This window comes from Coregonus clupeaformis, unplaced genomic scaffold (assembly GCF_020615455.1).
Source record: "Coregonus clupeaformis isolate EN_2021a unplaced genomic scaffold, ASM2061545v1 scaf2500, whole genome shotgun sequence".
Classification (NCBI taxonomy): Eukaryota; Metazoa; Chordata; class Actinopteri; order Salmoniformes; family Salmonidae; genus Coregonus; species Coregonus clupeaformis.
In genome coordinates this window covers 1-6,321 of record NW_025535954.1, presented here as the reverse complement: position 1 = coordinate 6,321, position 6,321 = coordinate 1, and the positions used below count along the sequence as shown (strand labels likewise).

General features: G+C 41.8%; 1 long non-coding RNA gene across 1 annotated transcript; it reads right to left on the bottom strand.

Moving 5' to 3' along the window:
* LOC123488799 lies at nucleotides 1-1,168 on the bottom strand. The gene is made up of 4 exons (XR_006660299.1): nucleotides 801-1,168; nucleotides 482-577; nucleotides 270-343; nucleotides 1-20 (listed from the first exon to the last, which is right to left on the bottom strand). It is a non-coding gene; the product is annotated as an uncharacterized LOC123488799 (long non-coding RNA).
* Between the last annotated feature and the right edge of the window lie 5,153 nt (nucleotides 1,169-6,321).

Below are 6,321 nucleotides of genomic sequence, written 5' to 3'. Positions count from 1 at the left end.
GCCGCATAACTGGAATGGGCCTGATGAGAAGTTATCAGTTTAGTAGAGGCCGGTGGGTCAATTGGTTTTTGCAACATGTTTTTTAAGGTACTTACTGACGAAGATGTAAATTTGTGTTTATATCTTGCCTTTGCCCACATCACCGCTTTATCTAGAGCTTCTTGATTATAAGTTGAGCTATTCTGAATGCATAAGGCAATTACCCCATCATAATGCTCCCTCAGAATATCCATATTATTCTCCATCCACCTACTGGTATTAAGTTTTACCTTTGCCAGGGTCTGTTGGTTAGGCGAGGAGGGTTTAATAAAGGCCGCCAATTTGTTCACCTGTCTTACCATCCCTGCTGGAAAAGAATGATTAACTGCAGAATGATCTAATATTTCTGAGTGATTAATTGCTTGTAGAGCCTTGAAATATCCCTTTGTGCAAGTTATATCTGGCAAAGAAGAAACATTCCTAATTTCTCCAGTAGACTCACCCTCATCATTTAAACTAACTAGAGCCTGGAAACGGTTATGTAGTGGCACTGCCATGGTAAAGGTTCAAAACCAGGAACCCTTGCTGGAAATCCCAACTGAAAGAAGGGATCATATAAAGGTTAAAATCCCCCACAATATATAATTGGAACCAATCAACCCCAAAAAAATTATATATATATCACACATACAAAAGACCAAAGAAAAAATATATACACCAAAGACAAAAAGAAAAATTAGAAAGAATTAGCCCTATTTTAGATAAAAAACTCAAATGAAACAAAACCCAATATAAAGAAAGGATAAGAGGTCAGCACTCACAACTCATTTACTCCAACAACAAATAATTGTCCGTTGCCAACTGGTGGTTACCCCAGATCCGTAGGAAATTACCACTTTAGGTTAGGTGTCACTCCATAAAAACACACAAAGGTGAGAAAAAAACCCCCCCACTCAGGTGGGAGAAAAACACTCCATTCAAAAGTGATCACTCCTTTATGGTTCAATTCTGATAGTGGTTCCACTTCAAGTCACTCCAAATGTTCAAATCTTCATGTGTACACACAGTGATTTTGGGAGTACTCACCAACCCAGAGAAATGGATATCTCACACGGAAAAGAGCTCTTCCATACCATCCCCACCAAGTCTCCAAAGGTCCATGTGCTTATCTTTGTTTGTAGGAAAAATGGTGTCCTTTTTAGAATAGTGAGATACAGTAATCCTCTTCTGATTCACATTATCAAAACCTTTTTTGTTTCAAGGTAAAAAGATAAAAGGGAGTATTGTTTAAAATTAGGAAGAAAAAATTCCTGACGTTTCGCACAATTCGTGCTTCTTCAGAGGAAAATAGACAGAAAATGAGAAGAGGCCAGCCCATATAGTATGAGAACGGGTGAGGGAGGGGGTTAAGCTACTAAACCTGACCTTCCATTGGTGGACTATTATGTCCATCCTATATCCTCCAACACACCAGGGGCCTGTTGCACAAAACTAGGATAGGGGATTAAGCCAGGATATCTTGGTGATCCTGGCTCAATTGATCCGAGTAATCCGGTTGCACCAAAGATGGATAGGGGGCAGGAGGATATGTTATGGCGGCATAAATTACCATGGAGATTTATTCTGTGGAGCCAGCTACTCCAGACCAGGCTAAATTCCAGGATCTATTTAATCTCATCCCTAATGTCAGTCAGCAGCTCACCACAAATGGAAACCAATAGTTATTTCACTGCTCACTATACATTGTTATCACATATAACTAGACCCACTGTCATTATTTAAACGCTTGGGTGATCATTAATTTCAATGATTTTGGATAAAAAATGATTTTTAGATGATGTTGCTATCATTAGATAATTTACAGTTTCCCATAGACTATAAGGCTATATATAAATGATAGAATATTAGGCCACAGAGGGAAAAAACACAAGTCATAATATTGACAACCAGTTGTTTTAAAGGGGAGGACAGTTGTTAAAATGACAGATGTGGGGCATTTCGCGAAATTGTACTTCAGTATGGTTTCATAAACAAAGACATGCTGATGTGCCAGAATATTAAGTATCACATTGTCATAAGTATCAAAACTGTAAAAACAATATGTAGCTTTTCTGCAGAAAGAACCAGCCTCATAAATTTATGACTTTATCCTTTTTCTTCAGTGTGGCCCTAGTACTCTGTCATATAAACAAATACACATTCCATATGAATATAAAAACACAATGTGTAACATTATGTTCCTTTATTGAATAAGGACAAAACAAAAGCAGGTAAACCATCAGCTCCTTTGAAACTGAAGTCACAGTGACTCTACAAGATGGAAAGCACAGAATCCAAAGCATATTATACAAAATGATACATACACATTCAAAGGTCTGTATATACACACACCCTGCATGTCTGCACACTAAAATAAATGCAGGACAAATCCATACACATCAACTGAACAGACAAATGAATGGATGTCAGTAGCCCTCCTGCAGCCTTGTATTACACACAGTATACCACAAACATCATAAGAGCCAAATTCGTAAAAAAACGAACCCAAAAAAACCCAAATTCCTCTCTGCCAACGCGAGGACATATTTAACCAAAATTGAAAGCACACATACTAACTAAAATAATTCAACACATATTGTAGTCCCCTCAGCAGCCAACACGGCCGTCATCAGGGAAGATTGTCGGATTGTCCCAGTCCATGGCTGGTGGCACTCCTGGGGCCCAATCTCCTTCCTCAGGCAGGCCCACATTGTGGAGGACAGCACAAGCCACAGTAACTATCACATGCCCTAACAGGGCTGACCCTTAATTTGTGAAGGCAGTGAAAGCGTGCCTTCAGGGAGGCCAAAGGTCATTTCAACTCCTGGCCCTGGTCCTGGCATGGGCATGGTTGTAGGCCTGCTCGTGCTTCCTGGGGGTCTGTGAAAGGTGTCAGGAGAAAAGGCTGGCAGCCATACCCCCTGTCTCCCAGCAACACACCAGAGAATTCACCTGTCAACACAAAATCTCATCATTACTACCTCATAAACACAGTGATATTCCTGACACAGCCATGATGGTTATAAATAGGGGTTGTGCTTGGCTTACCAGTTGATAGGCACTGATAGATTCCAGAGGCCCGAAATTCTGGAGTCATGGACTGAGCCAGGCCATTTTGCCACAACATTGCTGATCACACAGTCAGCATTGCAGACCATCTGAAATCGCCAAAAGATGAGGAATATTACACCAATCAATGCACATCTTTGCTTGAATGCAGAGTGTTCTAATGGACAATATCAAAAAAGTTATGTTCACCTGAACATTAATGCTGTGAAAGGATTTCCTATTCACAAAAGTCGGCCTCGAAGGGCACCTGAGGGGCTTTTTATCCTATGCGATGTGCAATACCACTGCACCAACGACATTGGGGAAACCTGTCACACAAAGTAATGAGTATCCTACTATGTGTAACAGTTGTCCTGTAATTTGTAGATCCTCTTACCTGCAATCCTATAGAACTCCCTCTTGATGTCACAGAGTCTTCTGTGGCCAGGGAAGGAGATGAAGACATCTGCCTAATGCTTTGATAGCCAGACACACACTCCCTTATTGTGCGGCAAATTGTGGCCTTGTTCAGCTGTTCTGCATCCCCCACTGAGTACACAGGAAGGCTCCACCCCCTAGCAAAGCGCCAAGGCCACACACTAACCATTTGCTCCACACTCAGTGCATGGCTCCGTGCAAAAAGTGCAAAGGTGCTTAACCCTGGGGACCCAGTAGTCTGCATAGATACCTGATGCCAGCTGCAGAAAACCTGTATCTTTCATATAGATGGTCATCAGGGAAGGCCAGTGGGTCCCAACCGGTCCCTGAAGACCCTTTCTCGCCTGAAGGCTCTCCTCAGCACAAGTGCTTCTTCATCCACCACATCTCTGCACGAATGGGCATGCCATTGCAGAGCAGAAAGGAACACACAATTTTGGGCCTTCACTTACTTAGGCTAGTGGCCACACCTGGTATTGCTGGGGGTGGGCAAAAGAGGGCGATGCCTTATAACGATGACTTGGTTGTACCGATTGCTGGGAAAATAAAAAAACTCTTAGAAAGAATGCCACCGTCCTGTGTGCTTCACAATAAGAGCTCATATGTCATGGCTCGCTTGACTTTACGAGAATATACCTAATTTTTATTTTGGCTGAGTCATCTTCTGGAGCTGGGGGGAGGAAAGAAAAATAATGATCAACATTTGTGTTACAGTTAGCATACAGTGTACATTGAAGGCATATCTCAACTCCCCTCTCAAGTTTTTATTTCAAGGTCCAGTTTCTAATTGTCCTCTTTTTTTATTTCGGACTCCAGTGCAAGATTTTCCATCTTTTTCTTCTTGTACTGAATGCTCTATGTCTCCAGTTCTATTTGGCGCGGAGGTGGTTGCCATACAACTTTCTGATAGCTTGTGAGCTCTGTGAACTACAATACAATTAGCGCAGCTGGAATTTGGCAGGATGTGGTGTCCTTTATTACGCACTATGTTGCCAGGCTGGTTTTCCCACTGTATAGCATCTGGGTCCTGTAAAAGAAATTAGGATTTTGATTTTGATGAGGGACTCCTCACCATTGTAGAGTAAATATAGTACTTTCACAGTTTCCAACATGATACCTCATGCCTTCCCCTGAATCCAGAGAGATGGTCTCCTCCTCATCATCGTCTCCATCATGCTGTTGCTGCTGCACTGGGGCCTTCACCCTATCACATTTAATCGGATTCATATTGAAGCTAGTAGACAAGACATGCCAGGCCTACAGTACTGCCTTTGATGGAGTACTCACTGGATCAGCACGGGTCGGGTGCTTGTGCTGGTGGCTCTAATTCAGAACACACAGTGCTGCCAGACACTGCAAGGCAATAGGGTAAACCAAAGTCAGACAGTCCAAATTGATTCAATATGAATGTGGTTGTATCCCATGTAGAGATGGAAGGACATACCTTGAATGAAGCGGGTGGCATCTTGGGAGGAACCTATGCTCGTCTCTTTTCCCCCAGGTCCCTCCCAAGACGGGCCTGCCTTTATTTAGCTCCAAGGCCATGTCCTCTGCTGGGGTAAGGTCAGCCTTTGGTGACCCACCACCCGTGCCTTGTCTGTGGGTATTCTTTTCACTGCTAAAACAGTACAGACAATTGAGCAGGCACCTTCTGGGTACAATATATGCTTGTGCTTTGTTAAATATTAGTCAGGGACCAGTACCATTCTGCAGAAATGTTCTTGTATTTGATTTTGACCTGCTGCCATGTCCGTTTGGCGTTCATGTTTAATCACACACACACACACACACACACACACATTTAATGGCAGTCACACTGCAAAAATTACTTGGTAATTTTTGTCTTGTTTCAGTAAAAATATCAAAAATTTATCATAGCTTTATACAGTGTGGATGGAGTTATTTACACACCTATTCCTCACTTTATCAGCATTACATTTCAATTAAAAATTTAACTCCGTTTCACAATTACAGTACAACTGCATTTTTGGAGATGTGAATTAAATATTTGAATTGTAATTGTGATGTTTCAGCGGAGCCGGTGAGTGTGTATATTGTGCACTACTTACGCATTCAGGCGGTCTGCAATACTGCCACGCTTTTTCTCTTGCTTGCTCACTGTGGAGGTATTGCCTTTCTTCTTAAATTTATATCTTTACCTCTCGTATGCCTCCGCGAGGATTCCGCTTCCGACGGGGAAAAAGTAGCGGCTCTAGTTGCCATGGTAAATCAGTTAATCTGCGATCTGTAGCGGGGTCTATTTTGAGTGAGCCGTAGCGCGCACCTATCCGGGATCAGTTCCACACGGCAATGAATCCGTGTCTGCTCATCCTGGCTTGGTCTTTGTGACAACCAATTAACCCTGGACGCACATGTTTTGGCTTCAGCGCTGAAGCTCCAGCTGAGTCATTTATCCCGGATGTGTAATTCTCTACTTTTGTGCAACAGGCCCCTGTCCTTAATTCTACAAATTTCCCATTGTTTTTTTCACCTTCCTTGTATAAACCAATCTACATGAAGGGAAAATGTAGTTTTGTTATGACATCGTTCCCCACTACAAGAAGACCTCTAAAGAAATTCCAAATAAATGAATCAAAAAAACAGGGCCCCAAAACACACAAGACAAAAAAAGAAAAAAGAAAAAAATATAAAGAGACAACTTTAATAAAACAAAAATAATTTACATATTAACAAGGTTCCAATTATAAGTTATAAAAGTGCTCTGATATATGAGATTCAAGTTTCTCTGGGTAAAAGTATCTAATTAGGAGGAGGAGAACAAGGCTCTGGCGGGTAGGGGTTTAAGAGAAAATTGCC